The sequence below is a fragment of the Armigeres subalbatus genome, chromosome 2, assembly GCF_024139115.2.
Source record: "Armigeres subalbatus isolate Guangzhou_Male chromosome 2, GZ_Asu_2, whole genome shotgun sequence".
NCBI classification, from domain to species: domain Eukaryota; kingdom Metazoa; phylum Arthropoda; class Insecta; order Diptera; family Culicidae; genus Armigeres; species Armigeres subalbatus.
Window position 1 is genome coordinate 313,578,261 of NC_085140.1, and position 16,441 is coordinate 313,594,701.

Genomic DNA, 16,441 nt, shown 5'->3' on the forward strand with positions numbered 1-16,441 from the left:
CAAGCGCTGGTACGCCAAGCACGATGAAACCCAAGCGCTGGTACGAGCGATTTAGTTTCAGAATAGAACATGTCCCATTTTTTATGCAAGCAATGTATGCAAAACATTTTTTGTTCAAGATTAAACGAACTGCTATAACAAATATTTGAAAAAAGCACCCCCGCTAGATTTTTGTGTAAATAATATTTATTCGAGAAGGCAACAAAGTTAAAAGAAAACGTCATGAATTTTAAAAGCATTTTTTAATAACACCGAGTCGTTTTTTTATTTTTTTTAGGTTAAAATTTATTTTTCATTTAGATGCTCATGAGTTAGAAATCGTTTTTATGTACCAAAAATTTAATTGAATGGGTGGTACAAAGATCTCTTTTTATGCAAATGTTGTATAAAAGACTTTAGAATTTTTTAGAAGCAACTTTTGGTTTGTGAAGTAATGTATGTGTACAAAAAATATAATGTCTGTATTTATGTACAAATTGCATTCGTCGAAAAATATATCTTTTTTTTTGTGTCAAAAATAGAGTAGAATAGCTATGCTTTTGCCTTATAGAAAGAAAAACAGAATCATCGGTTGATCGGTTGTATTTTTGTTTCGCAATTAAGTGAATGAATCACCATGTTACAGTGAATTAATTAAACTGATTGAAATTGAATGCTATAATACATTCATTTTCAAAAATGTGTTCTAACGAACATGAATCATTTTGATTCTCTACAACCCATGCGGTTCAACCCAACCATCAGGTTTGGCTAACTCGTTTTCATTATTACGTTTGGCGTATTTACTTTTTCGAGGTCACTTCGTACCAACCGTACCAACCAACCATGTAGCACAGACTACAGGCTTAGTGCAGGTAGTGATGAATGGTGAACAGGCGAATCTGAGACGAAATAAAATTCATCTGGCGGTCATGAAAAATAGAAAAAAATGTAATAATTGCCTTCCAATAGTATCCGTGCCATTTATGGATCGACGTTGGTTTGGTTGGTTTTGAATTGAATTTCTCAGACTACTGTCTGACTGAGTTGACGCAAAAGACTTCACAATGGATCTATCAGAGGACAAATGCTCTCTAATATACCTTTTAACAATGACTTCGAACGTATACACTGCCAGTGCGTGGAACAGGAAAGATAAAACGCTGCGTTCCATCCCTCTATATGGCAATGCTTTTTTGAGCGTCATCTGTTACGACAACAACAACAATAAAATCCATACCATCAGAACACCATCCGATTCGCAGACTCGCGACGTGAATACGTGCGTCTTTATGCAGAGGGGACTATGGCCAAAAACGCATCTCATTGTTCAAAGTGTGGGAATTCTCGTATCGGTATTATATTTTTTTTGTCTTCTTAGTGTCAATCTAGCAAAATGAACAGCACCATCCCTGATGGAAGGATAAGTTAAACGTTCGAAAAAATTTTTTTTGTAAAAAAAGGAAAAAAAATATGGGGAGCAGGACCATTTGGGCAGCACCCCCTATTCCCGTCCGCAACGTTAATAACTCGACCGCGTTCCAACCAAATGGCTTGATTTTTTGTACATCACTAGATGTCGACAACTGTCAGTATTATTATATCATCTTTGCGAGAAAATTGGCCAATACCTAATTTCTAAAAGTGTGTAAACAATGACTAGACATTACTACAAAAAATAGGGTATTCAACTTGATTTGACCCCTACACATTTTAAACCCTTCTGGCGATATTTTCATGATTTCTGAACTAAAATAATGCCGCTACTAATTCCGTCATTGGACTAACATTGGAAAATAACATTGTTCTGTATTTGTTTAACCAGTTTTCTGTGCGAAAAGAATGATATTTAAATTAAATCCATTTGTTCAAGAAGGTAAGCGTTACAATGCATTACACTTCAATGTATACATCACTTAGATTTAGAATCTCAGAACGTACACAATAAGTTCATGTCGGAATTGTTAATATAAAATGCAGGAAGCTTCTCATTAATGCATGCCAATCAAAAAATAAAACTTTCCTTCTGCACTATTGACTAATATATTTTCTGGTTTGTTGATTTTTATCGGTGATGAAAAATACACAATTTCCGTTTTTTAATAACGTTTCGGCTTACTCCATTCAGCCATCATCAAATATTGACAAACGTACACTTGTCACCAGTGTGGTGACACTCACTAATGTCAATTGAAAATTCGGTTTTAAGCTAATTAAATTGAGGGTGTCCAAAATGTGTATATTGCAGGGTCCAAAATATGTTGCACTGTCCAAAACACATTTCAGAATGGTGCAAATCTCACCGATTTATCAATAACTGATGCCCATTCCGTTTCATAAACGAGACATTTATACATGGAATGATCTGATTCCCGCTTGTATCGAACGTGTAATTTGATAGACATAAGCGGATATTGAGAAGCACTTCCTCTAGAGGTGTAATATCAGACATTTACCCTAAATTTCATTATGTGACCCAATTATGTCTAAATATTTTGAAAACCTGCACTGCCCCCACTCGCATATCAGTCCCATACCGTTATTTCGTTATCGTGTTGTTCATCATTCGACAGATTACCGTAAAGCGATTTAGTTTGATCGAAACATGGTTTAGTTTTGTGCAATCAGGTCATTTGTGGGACTGTTATGCGTGTACTTTCAATATGGGACGCACATGGCTTGGTATTTTTTCACTGATGGGCAAACAAAATCGCAATTTTTATTATGATTTATGGTAGTACATTAGAAATGAACCCTATTCAGTGGGTTAACTCAAAAGGGTGACGAAAAGTCAAATGGGACTGTTATGCGAGTGGGGGCAGTGCACAAGAACGTCAAAAAGTAAGTTAGTTTACAGCGATATTGAACGATTTGTCAATATGTCACAACCGAATTATGCAGCCTGTTTGGAATGTGATGAAAGTGTTAGAATTTTGGCAGTAATCGTCATTGAACCTCAAAAAAGAATAAATTTACTGTATAACTACGCTTTGGAACTCACTTTTTTAATTACATTACTTCACTTGTTTATAGTTCAAAGTAAAGGTGTATACCTGGTTTGGTATATAGAACAAAACATCATGTTAGTATAGCAAATAAATGACACCACAACCAAACAATTTCCCCTAATATTATTCTCTTGAATATTTCAAGACTTATCATGTGTTTGTGGATTTCACCTATGTGTATGTAATTGCTAAATATGATGTTACTTTTTTATTAAAACAGGACATGTGCATATTTAGATCATCCTCCTCTATTTTTTGTGTGTTCAGTTGTATTTCATTTAGCGCTGCTCGAGGTTAGCTCTCGACATTGATTCGACCATTAAAACATCGCCAAAAATATGTTTCGCTGAAGATGTTGCAAAACGATCGAGGTGCCCAGTACATGTACCCACGACAAAGAATATACAACAGCAAACACCACACAAACGTGTGAAAATGATAATTAATCGCATAAGTGTACAATCTCCTAAGTGGTTAATGAAAATATGGACACCGAGTGAACGTTGTTGCTGTTGGTGGTTTTAACAGCTCACTACGGAAAGAAAACATAGGAAACCTACTAAACGTTTGACTGCGCAGCACTTCTGATTTCCGTTAGTATCGCCACGCTTTTGCGCGTGTAGCTTTCCATTCGCGCGATGACATAGCAAAAACAATGATGCAATAACTATGGAATATTCACTAATTCAATCACATTTATACATCTGATAACTCAGTGATAACAATTGAACCATGGTGAGGTTCTATTTGTCAGTCATGGGTAATATATGCTTTTCGGAGGATTTCAAATACAAACCCCATTAGTTTTTGGCAACACGTTCAGTACATTTATGTTGCCAAAATCGAATGGTTTTTGTTTTTTCATAACTTCACATTTCTTCACTTATTTTGACAATGGACACATGTGATACTTTTCTTATGCGGATTTTGAAATCTTAGCATTTTCCTTAAATAATTATTTTTACGCGATTTCTATGAATCACTTTTGCCTTTCTCGTATACTAAGTATGTATACGTGAAGGCTATATGAACACTCCGAAACCAAACTTTTGGTAGAAGGCTCGGAGACACATAGTGTTATATACCAATCGACTCAGTTCGACGAATTGAGGTGATGTATGTATGTGTGTATGTGTACAACATTTTGTAGACACACTTTTTGGAACTTAGCATTGGCTGAATTACTCGCAACAAATTCCACTCGACCGGAAATCCTGTCCCATTGTTTGCTATTGAAAATAGGCCAGAATGGACTATGCACTATGGGATCAGAAGTTATGGTCAAAATACTGGACCATGGAAATTTTACGAGTGTTATGTCTCTTCGTCTGTGATTATATTATGGAATTAATTCAAGAAATTGAGAATTATTAGTAAACTGATTATGCGATGATGATGCCTTTCTCTTTCTAGGGAATCAATCAAGTAAGCACATCAGAAAGGTTACAAATAATAATTAAGAGAGACATGTTCCACTATTCCCATTGATTGGTTTACATTTATGACAATAACTTTGGGATGCAATGACTGATCGAGTCAATTTTCTGTAACAAAAAAATATACTGTCGTATTCAACTTGTTCCGAGCAACGGAAAATGCTAGTCCAATGAAGTGTATCCCACGGTTTTGTGCGGACACACACATACAGACATCACCACAATTCGGTGAACTGAGTTGATAAGAAAATTCTGTTGAGCTTTTAGTGGAATGTATTCACTTGTCATAAGACGTTGATATGCGAATATCCATGTCTTCATGCATTTCGTTATTTACTCGATTTGGGTGAGGAAGCAGTACGATTCAATTTGAAACAAAAATTAAAGAGCTTCAATTATTGTTTAGATTCAAAGCTGCTTCATTTTTGTCAGTTAGATCATTCAACAAATCAATTAGATTATCCCACAAGTTACTCAGACTGAGATGCGAGCTCTTAAATAACAGTTATTCCTCTAATAGCAATCTAATTTAATCACTTCATTGTATCGTTTACCCATTATTGTATTGGCGAGCTTGGCATCATTTGGCAACTTGCAAAATCAGTTCATGACCAAAACACTGTATAGGAACGCGCTACATACAGTCGGACTAGAGGATACCAACTCAAAACCTGCTCGTGTATGTCATCTCGCGGCGTGAATCAACCTTACTAAATGGTGTTTTATATTAAATCTCCTCCTGTTTGGTGGTAAATGTGCGCCTCTGATGCATATATGCAATGCATCGCTAATAATATGCACCTCTGCATCAGGGTGGATTTAAAATCTAAATAATTTAGGAAATATGATCAGTTCTATAAAATTTCGTGTTATAACCATCAAAGTAACCATAAAAAAGATCAAATAACACTTCTACTTTTTAATTTTAATTATGGAATGGAATGTAATCTAGTAGAAGTTTTTGATAGTCAGATCGGTCTTCACGGGTCACCCTATCACAGCATAAGCCACGAGTAACAGAAACAGCACAGTCGCGATTCGTACATTTGATTAAATAAACACATCCAACCTCGATGCGCTCGCTTGCTTATGGTCGTTTAGAAGGAGCCGTGAAAGAAAACAAATTTGTGCCAATTACTATGTCCCAACACAGCACAGTTACACGCTGGTGAATTTAAGAAGAAAAAAAAACAGAATAATCCACCTAGCGGCGGTGATGTCTTTTTCGCACATTATAAAACAACACATAAAAGGAGTAAAAATAACGCTTTAGGAAGATAACCGCTTTCTGTCTCAAATGCAACCTGTTGCGAGCAATCAGATAATTCCAAGACAGTACCAAGCAGTGTGTCTCACATTTGTTATACACACATACAGACATCACAGACTTCCATCGAAAGTTAGGTTTTGGAATGATCCTATAGCCTTTCCGTATACTCAGTATACTGAAAAGGCAAAACACATCACCAAAACAAACCTACAAGTTAGTCACACCGAGACCCTGTTTCAGTTTCACTTTTTTCATTATGAATATTGGTCACGCATATCTATCATTCGCTATCGCGATCCTCTATGGGTTCAAAGTTGGTGATTGGTTTTATTGACTGAGGAATATATACACTTCGACGATGTACGTACATATATGTATTGCGAATAAACGGTTACGGGTTGCAGAATTTCGAAGTCACTCCAAGTCGCCAATCTGTCTGCTTGACTTTGTTCAGTTCTGTTTTAAGAACCACTCAAGAAGATATTTTAAAAACGACTTTACTGCGTCGTAAGCACAAATTTCAATGTAATTTTTTTGTTATCTAAGTACCTTTACTAAATGTAAAAAATCCGCAACTGTTCCAAAATATACCAAATACAAATCAGTTATATGTTATTTTTGTTCTAGAGCATCAAAAAATTGAATTACCCTCATGCAATACCATACAACATTGTCAATGAGCCATTGGATTTGGTTTGGTGCTATTTTCAGAACTCTACAAGCACGTCTGTCGAGTCCTACTTACATATTGTGTCGCTTTACGTCACGCTCAGAATTCGTTCTGTTTATTTTCATTTCGGTTTTTTGCACCTTTACCATACACATGGGTATGTAGTCATTACCATTTGATTTGTCTCAGTATTTTGGTGCTTGGAGTGTGCCCAGTAAAAGTGGTTTACCTGGGTCATGTCAATCTCACATAAAGATCAATGACTTCGTCGCACAATGACGCATTGCCGCGTCTTATGGGATGGGTATTTAAGACGTTATTTTATCAAGCTGTTTATGAATTGAATATGCACTGTCTAGCACAGTGGTAACGAATTCGATTTTGTGCTTCCTGGGTTCTATACAACCGGAAATGTGCACCAAAATAACCTGATTTTTATATATTATAGAGGAAGAAGTTCGGTTGTGGGCATTCTTTTAGATTTTGTCCTTTACATTCGCCCTAAATGGGAAGCTAGACTAAAAATCATACTACTAGCAAAGAAATTAGCTTGATTTTGTCGATTTGAATTTTTTGACAATTTCGAAAATTCGACATTTTTGGACATTTCAAATTTATGATTCGCTGGTGGGCACCCTTGAAAACTTTGATGCAAATCGAGATAAATAAATAAAACCCGCCCAGGTTTAAAAGAAAAGGGTTAGTTTATTTATTCTAACTACTATACCATACGCCACTATAATAACGCAGATTGATCCACCTAGTAGTGATGATGCCTTTTTCGTGCATTAATTTCAATAATGAAAACAATCACTTGAAAAATGTCAAAATTGCTCATTAGATAGCTGGGTTTTCATTTTTCATTGATTAACATTAAATGCCTTTCTTCTAACGTTGTTCGTTATCTTTTGAGAGAGTTTTCTGCAAATCCTGAATAAATCTGCGTGATTTTTGAAACGTCGTAAGTCAAAAAGAGAGACTCTCTTGTTTACTTTCTCTTTCGATTATTACAAAGCCATACTAACATTTACATCGGATTTTTCAGCACAGATCTGAAGAAAATAGCTTTGTCTATTGTGCTGAGGTGAAAATATTGCTACAAATTTTAAACTAACCCAGATATTAGCAAAAGAGAGCGTAATGAAAGAGAGTCTCTCATTTGGACTTACGACGTTTTCAAAAATCACGCGAGATTTATTCAGGGTTTGCAGAAAACTCTCTCAATAGATAACGAACAACGATAAAAGAAAGGCAAAAACTGTTCCGAATCATAAGAAGCCACGATAACAAATTTATCAAACTTGTATACAAGTCACTTGTAACAAGTGCGAGAAAACAAAATCGGATAGGCAGCCCCCACACAGAAGTAATGATTTTCGCTTTGTTTTCGCTCATTTTGTGTTGCGGACCGCACAGCTGTGTAGAACAAGTTGAAATGCATCATCAGAACCAGTGCTCCCCCCCGTTTGGCGCTTTTTAAAAAAAAATTTATCATGAGGTATAGCCTCCCGAATCAGTTGTTTATCATGGCAGCTTGCGAAAAAAGTCGCTCGCGGTATGCTACATATCGTCAAAAATATTAAAGTACAAGATAGTCCACTCTACAATATTCCATACTACCTTTTGGTGAATATACTGCTCCGACAGCAGCGCCAACCTGTGACTCAAAGTCAAACCATTTTTTGAAAAATGATCAAGTATGCTCTGCGTTTTCAATGTTTCATAAATCAATAATCAAACGTCAATTTCAAAGTTTCACTTCCTATTTTGGTATTGACGAATAGAAGGAACGGTGAAAACGATAACAAAAAGGTAAGTGACCGGTATGCCACTTAAAAAGTGAGATCTAATTCTTGATATGCCTTCCTTACAGATTCTTATGCTAACTTATGCTAACCGAACCGACATTCTGCCTTCCGCACAAGAGCACATTCAAGCCATCTATTGTCATCTAGAACAGGCAACATTCGACGGATATGTTGAAGAGCACAGTCCAGATAAACAGAGAATCTAACGTACGTAGCACTACGTAGTGTATATGACAGTGAGCAAACCGATTTTATTTGAACTGATGGCGCAAAGCGAGTACACAAGTTTTGTTGAGTATCGTGGTTTAAACTAGGTTAAATATAATAAAATGTTAAAAAAATACGCAAAATTGTTTTATTATACTTTGCATGTATGGAAATTCTATTATTTTTGAGGTATAATGGAAAGCAGATGGCTTATGATGCTACTGTTATTCGTTTTGATGCTGGGAAAAAAGGTGTTTAAAAAACTATTTTGACCTCTCAGGTCGGGAAAATTTTTCGCCAGATTATAGTCCCCATTCATTATAATTGGAGCCAGTTTTTTCTTTTTTTACGTGCGAAATCCACAGGACTTTGACGTTTTGCAAACATACGACGGGAAACGATATTCTTGAGATGTTAGGATATCTTCAAGCTGAAAAACAACAACTTCGCGTTTTTTTTGTCAAAGCAACAAAACGATGATTTTTCAATAACTTCAGAACACATTGAATGCAACATGTTGCGAGCAAATCGATCGACGTTTAGTTTCAAACAGTATGTATACAATAGGTAGACATGACCAAATACCAAAAAAAACTTCATTATTTAGAATTTTGCCGCTTTTTTGGAATGTGATAAAAATATTTTGACTGCTAATATTTTGATAGCAATCGAAGATTTGTTTATAGTACAAAAAGAGCGGTATATCAAGTCAATCGGATATTTTGAAATCCAACAAAAAAGTTAGATCCTTGAAAAGAGTCCTGAAAATTACTCCCCTCAATTCCGACAGTTGCACGGAATGAACGAGGAAAACTTAAAATTTTAGCATTAGCATTATCATTGTTACGGTGGAATTCGTAGATTGTACACTAGTGATACTCATGTTTATCTTTTGAGATCCTTATCTAGAATCAAAAATCAAGAAAGGGAGTGGTCCTTGATTCCAGTTCTAGACAAAAATAACAAAAGCATAAGGATTACTACTCCTGGCCACGCCCATCTTCACCGTAACTAGGGAGAGGAAGGAAGTGTTGATGTGATACTTACTTAACGAGAGGCCACCGACTTAGCGACACCCTCATAAGTACCACGGAGTTGAATAACGAGGAAGGTATTCGTTGGGTCAGAATTTTCCTGCAGCTGGCAATGTAACCGTGGTAGATTTGACCCCGTAACCCACCACGTAAAGGTGTCTACCCAGCGTTACGGGTAAACGAACGAGGAAAACTTAAAATCACCACAAACTCGATTTTTTAAAATTATGAGTTAAAAATTAAAAGGCAATCATTGTTTAATTTTATCGCCGCGGTGATAATCGCTAGCAAAAATATCCATCCTATTATCAAACACTTTTTGTCTATGCCTGTTTCAATAACAAACTTCAGCAAATCCGCTGATTGGAACTGAAACCAGGCCCTCGAGATGTACGCCATGTCAAAGGCTTGTAAAATGGTGAGAGGGGATTGAATATTGTCAATTTGGCTAACGCGTCGCATTTGTTGTTTACAATTCTCAGCCCTTTTTTACTTTTAATCAGAATCAAATTTTGCTTCATTGAATTGTATTTCCATCTTTTTGGGTAATGATGATTGGATTGAACATCATCGGAACTCACTAAATAGTGCCTTAAGATACCCAGTAGCACTGAAAGCAATTTATGATTGCTTTCTAGAGTGGTTACTTGTATACTTATATGTTAACTTTAGCGATCATTTCCACCGTCAGGATACACTGTACCAATAGTTCAGAACCACCCTGGAAATAGAGCACCCAACAACTTGCCCAACAATGCAACAGATGCTCGACGTGTGAAAATAAAATACGAAAAACATACTTTCAGTTTCTATATTGAGGTTACTCGTGACTTTAGCACGCTAAGCACGATGTGTGTGCCCTACGCATATAAATGGATCGTTCAAACTGAAGAAAACGAGTGAAGAAAAAACTCAACAAGAAATCGATGGAGACATGGGAATGGCGAATGACCCAACTATAATCGCTTCTATGGACCTTAGAAACTCGGGAAAAGAAGGAGGTACACATTTCCCACAAGAGCAAATTACAGAATTGGAATGAATTTTCGATTTTCGAACATCATTATCAATTTGTTTATGTACGTGGCGTAAACCAAATAAGGAAACTGTTTCACTTTTCATCTTACTGGGCCACATTCATCTTATATCAATAACCCAATAACCCACACATTTCGTGGGTTCTTTTTTGCTAAAATGTATGATGGAAAAATCTCAAACATTAGTAACAATTCCATCTGATTTTATTAATTGGTTTTTGGTACCCCAAAAAATATTTTAACGATTCTCTATAAAAGCTTAGCATAAAAGTGTACGCTACTTAATACAGATAATGTAAGCTTCCTCATTTCATTCATTTATTCAGTTTACATTTAAATAGATAACACTGAATCAACAATTTGACGCCACAATACACGGTTCGAGGCCGCACCATCCTCGAATACGCCCCACGCTCACCTGGTATGCCCACCTCGCTCGCTGCGCTCCACGCCGTCTCGTACCGGCCGGATCGGAAGCGAACACCATCTTTGCAGGGTTACACCCGGCTCTCCGCATGACACCTTCTAGCGAAATGTTGAACAACATGCACGAAAGTCCATCACCTTGTCTTAGTCCCCGGCGCGATTCGAACGAACTGGAGTGTTCACCCGAACATCTTCACACAGTTTTGCACACCATCTACTGTTGCCTTGATCAGTCTGGTAAGCTCCCCAGGGAAGCTGTCCTCGTCCATAATTTTCCATAGCTCTACGCGTCTATACTGTCGTATGCCGCCTTGAAATCAATGAACAGATGGTGCGTTGTTCACGGCATTTTTGAAGGATTTGCCGTACAGTAAAGATCTGGTCCGTTGTCGAGCTGCCGTCAACGAAGCTGGCTTGATAACTTCCCACGAACTCATTCACTAATGGTGACATACGTCGGAAGTTGATCTGGGATATCACTTTGTAGGCGGCATTAAGGATGGTGATCGCTCGAAAGTTCTCACACTCCAGCTTGTCCCCTTTCTTGTAGATGGAGCATATAACCCCTTCCTTCCACTCCTCCGGTAGCTGTTCAGTTTCCCATGTAAGCTTCCTATACAGATATTGTATGGAAATCATAAATAATTATAAAGGTTTTATACAATGGTTGTACATATAAGACTCTAGGATTTGAAAGTGCCTCAACCGTCAAAAGGGGTGACAATAGGGCTGGGAGTGAGATTGGGTCATCGATCTCATGAGTAGGACGAAGGTCGGATAACTAAATCGTTTAAAAATGTCGCCAATTTTTTTTTTTTACCTTTAATACGTCAATTCCATTATACAAACATTCTAAGGTGTTGGGACAGTGGCCCATTATCATCCCCCGATGACGGATTTTCCAAGGATCCTACACACAACTGTAAACCCTCATACACACAGCCAAGTATGTTCGTCTAACATTGAATCCGCCCCCAGGAAAATAGTTAAGTTGGTGCAACATTTGACCGTTTGTAAGAAAGTCTGACACCCTCTGGTTGAGTGTAGAATAAATATGGGGGCCATGGCATGAAGAACCGGAACAGTTACCCTACGCCTACGGCCAAATTAAATTGTGAGAATTATTTGACAATTCCGTAAAAAAATCTCAGCATCAGGGTGTCGAGACTACCTGAAAAAACGCGGAAAGTCCGGGAATTTCATTTTGGATCTGGAATGTCAGGGAAAGTCAAGGAATTTTGATTGAGATCAGGGAAAAGGCCACAAAATACTAATTGGAAAACATGTATGAAAAAAAACTTCTTGAAATGAGTATTATTGAATATAATAGGCCTATTCACCGAACAATGCTATTTTAACTTATCTCTAGTACAATTTAGCTTCCGTGTCGCTTGAGAAAGGCACCAAAACCGCTAGGTGGATTAATCCGGGGTTCCCAAGGAACATTTTATGTTTTATAACGCTCTTGAAGACCATAATTTACTCTTCAAGAGTGTTATAAAACTAGCATAAAATCAAAATGTTACTAGGTTACAGTAAATAGCGCATACCATAACTGAGACATCGCCGCCTGGCATGGACTTTTACAGTTGCCATGTTTCTCAGCTAATTTAACAGAATTCGTATGTCATGTAGCTAGCACGAATTCTCTATACTCCCTGGGATGTCGAGGAAATCTCCCATTGTGAATGATGAAGACTAGCGAGAATATTTTTTTAATTCACGGAAAATTCTCCACCTGGTTTGTATGTGGATGCTCTGTTCGTGGTATAATGCTACAAAAAATGTCATACATTTTTAATACAAAAAATGTCATACAGATACTGTATTAAAATAATACCATTGTAAGATTCCAATACAATGGTTGTATTGAAATTTTCCGAAACTGTATTTGCCAAAATTTTATATAGTTTCTGCAAGGTTCTTATGCAGAACTATATTAAAATCAGCTATCCGCTGGTTGGGTGGGTAGGTATTAAGTGATTCGAGGAGCTACCCGAGCAAAGGCGGATAACTGAAATGATATCAAACTGATAACACGATAAGTTATCCTTATTATCATTTTGATATTTAGTTATCAATCATGTGATTAACTGATAACTGAATAATAACAAATGTTATTATCAATACAAATTTTCTTTTAAATTTCGCGTCGTTCAGAAATGGGGCTATAAGCATTCTACCCTTGCCAACATACTACTTCTGTTAAATGTAGCCGGCCTATGCTATGAATATTGTGACAAGAACTGTTTCCAAACACTGAACTGAAATTGTCGTCTAAGCAGAGAGTGATTTTCCGCGTTACCCTCGATATCTATTGATTTGTTTATTTCTCTGTCAACAAAGGGATTTACACAAGAGTTGAAATTTTCTTATTTGTTTTATGCTATGCTTATTAACTTTACTTTCATTTCAGGTGTCGTTGATTAATGAATTATGTATCTGAGAACCAATTAAGCGTTGAAGTTTATTAAGTACTTAAAATGGCCTTGCAGCTCCCGGAATATATGATCCAAGGGCATGTGCTCATTCAGGAACGGTGAATAATCTTGACTAACCGCCAAGCTAACCGCAACATAATTCATCTTGGGATCCACAGTGCTTATATATATGGAGAAGCGGAAATTTTAACTGGAAATGTCGGATAATCAAGAAATTGCAACGATCTGGTCTGTTGTGGAGAAAACAATCATGCTCGCACTTTAGTCGATCTAGCAATGGGCTCAACTATTGACAGTTTAAACCTAGGTTTGGACGCAAAAGACAAACCAGAGCTAGATCATCTGCAGCCAAGCCTTCAATAGTCGATGTTGAAAGGACGGGGAATATTGAGATGTGAAATAGAAAATCCTTTGGAAGGTGTTTTGTCACAGTAACCCAAAAAATATGTTTTAACTAGTCGACCCGGCAAACCTGGCAGACATTGTAGGTTAAAATGCACGTTGTGGACTCGGTACCCAAACGAATCCTAATCTTAGTTTTCCACAATTTACTCAACCTTACTCGTGATTTTCGCATGAGCAAATATCATATAAACCCGCCGGAAACGATAAAAACATATCTGCAGAAGGAATTAAGTCATAGAACATTGACTGAACTGATAGATTTGACTTTAAATAAAAAAAAACTACTTGAGGTTGATTTGACTAGCGAGAGGATTCACTCATGGCCGGATTGAGGAAGAGGGGGGGGGGGCTTTGAGTCATGACCCCAGGCCTCACATAACCGTATGTACCAAAATCAACCTTTTTCGTACATTTAGGAGCTCCCGAAAACTTTCGACCCCGACCCTGGATTCGCCAAATGGCAAAATTTTTCACGGATTAATTCTTGCTGGGATCAGCAGTGTTGCTGTTTATATATGCATATGAAAACATGAAACGTTTCACTGCGAATTACAAGGTTGTGGTTTAGTTAGAATAAAACTAGAACCGAAATCGATCTACAGCATGGCACTGCTAGTAACCTAATGATTAACAATTAGAAAGAGAAACTAACCTAAGCCTATTATTTGGCCTATTATTTAAAAGCCTATTATACTGGAAAAAATCAATAAAAGTACGATAAACCGTGTTTATTCTAATTGATTGCTGGTTCGCTATTTTGAATTAAATTCGGTTATCATTTTTGTTATGTTGACTGGTAATTCAACCAAAATGATAACAATTCTAGTTATCAATATAACTGGATAATAAAGTTTGTTATTAATAAGTTATTCTGCTCTCAACTCTGTACATCTGACTGTTATTTACATAAAATGGTTATATGGCACCATGATTTGATTATAAATAATTTTCAGTAAATGCAAGATTGTAGAAAGCGTATTGCTCTTCTCTTCTGCTCCTCAAGAAAGCGTAATTGGGTGAGTGCCTAGAAACGACGCCGTGCAATCACTCGATTCGAGTTCGAATCCCAGTGAATGGCAACATTTTTTTTCAATGCGTAACGAAGTCGGCAAAGAAGATTCAACTATTTTGGTCGATAAAACAGTGATGGCTGATAACTAAATAATAACTAAATTAGTTATTTGAGTAAATAACATGTATAACAAAATGTGTTATCAATTTGGTATCAGTGATAACTTAATTTGTTTTCATGTAGTTATTTCACGAATAAAATTCTGGTATCATTTTTGTTATGTTGGCTGTTAAGTCAGTCAAAATGATAACAAGTTCAGTTATCAATATGTCCGATAACCGGATAACAGAATTTGTTATCAATTAGTTATTTATTTGTGCTCATACTCCATGATGAACTCAAAGACTCCAATTACGGGGATACCATTTGTTTTCATGGCTTGTAATGATTCGAAGAGGTTTTCAATTGAAGACAATATGAAGTCTGAAACTGGTGTTGAAGAAAGCATCTCACTCGTTTGGGACATTCGCATTGAAGCTTGGTGAGAGAATTCCATTGTATATTTTTATTTATACCAATTTGAATTGAAACTAAATACTGAAACTATCAGGGAAACCTGATTGAAGCGGATTTGCCAACTTCTTATTGTTAACGTTTCGTGGATAAAGGGCGGGGTCTTATCCTCATCTATTGGGTCAATCTGGGAAACGAGGGCTAGACTGTATTATTGTATGTACGAACTTTCTTCTGGAAAGAGATTCTTTATTCATTCGCATAAGCGTGAAGTACAAACAATAATATAAGCACGATCAAATTGTTTGTTGGATATGACCTGTGATACTGGCAGGTGCCTTGCTACAAAAGATGGTCATCATGATTCGAAGAGGTCTTTGACTCTCTTATATCAATGTTCGTTATCAATTTAGGGACACAGCATATGGCCTCTTCGTGGTTGTCTACTGCATATTGTATTCGCTTGACGCCCTGCTACGATACGAAACGCGTCTCCAACCCACCGTATGTTTCGGATATCTGTCAATATCATTGCTTTTATAGACATGGTATGGAATAATTCGTGATTTACGCCGCTACTTACCGAAAAGTATTGCCCGCAACACATTACGTTCAAACATTCCGATCGCTTTTTTTAATCATCCTTCTTAGACATGTTATATGGCAGCAAAAGGCAACCGGAATAATTAGGGTCGTATACAAACCGGATTCGTCTTCGATCGCAGACTACGAGGGTTCCAAGGTACCCAACTTCAAATATTTAGTCATCCAGCACCACTAATAAAACCAGGTTGTTTACCAGCGACAATGTCTCGTCCACTGCACGTCGCTCAATCTCGATATGTACTATCGATATGCAATCATGTGATAATGGCATCGATACCCTGCAGAACAGCTCTTCTTATCGTTGCCTGCAGTGTTATGGAACAATAAACTCGAGTGTGCATCACCCTGCTTTAATCCATCTGAGTCTACAAAGGATATGGAAATATTTTATTTGACACTTACACGATTTAGCCGTATTAATTTGGCAGGAAAACCATGGTCTTAATCTCGTATAATTTTCCACGATTCATTGCGTTTCACTAAACCGGAATCTGTTTCCGATAGACCTTCAATCCAACATTGTCTGCTCCGAACCTTTTAGTTAATAGAAGGCACATGAGGTTGTGCCAACAGCTAGCGGACAATCGGG

At 37.0% G+C, this 16,441-nt stretch overlaps 1 protein-coding gene across 6 annotated transcripts in view; it reads left to right on the forward strand.

Annotated features, from left to right (window-relative positions):
- The window catches only part of LOC134212608 (protein Atossa), a 256,321-nt gene that overhangs the window by 197,032 nt on the left and 42,848 nt on the right, over positions 1–16,441 (forward strand). The gene's annotated exons all lie outside the window — the stretch shown is intronic.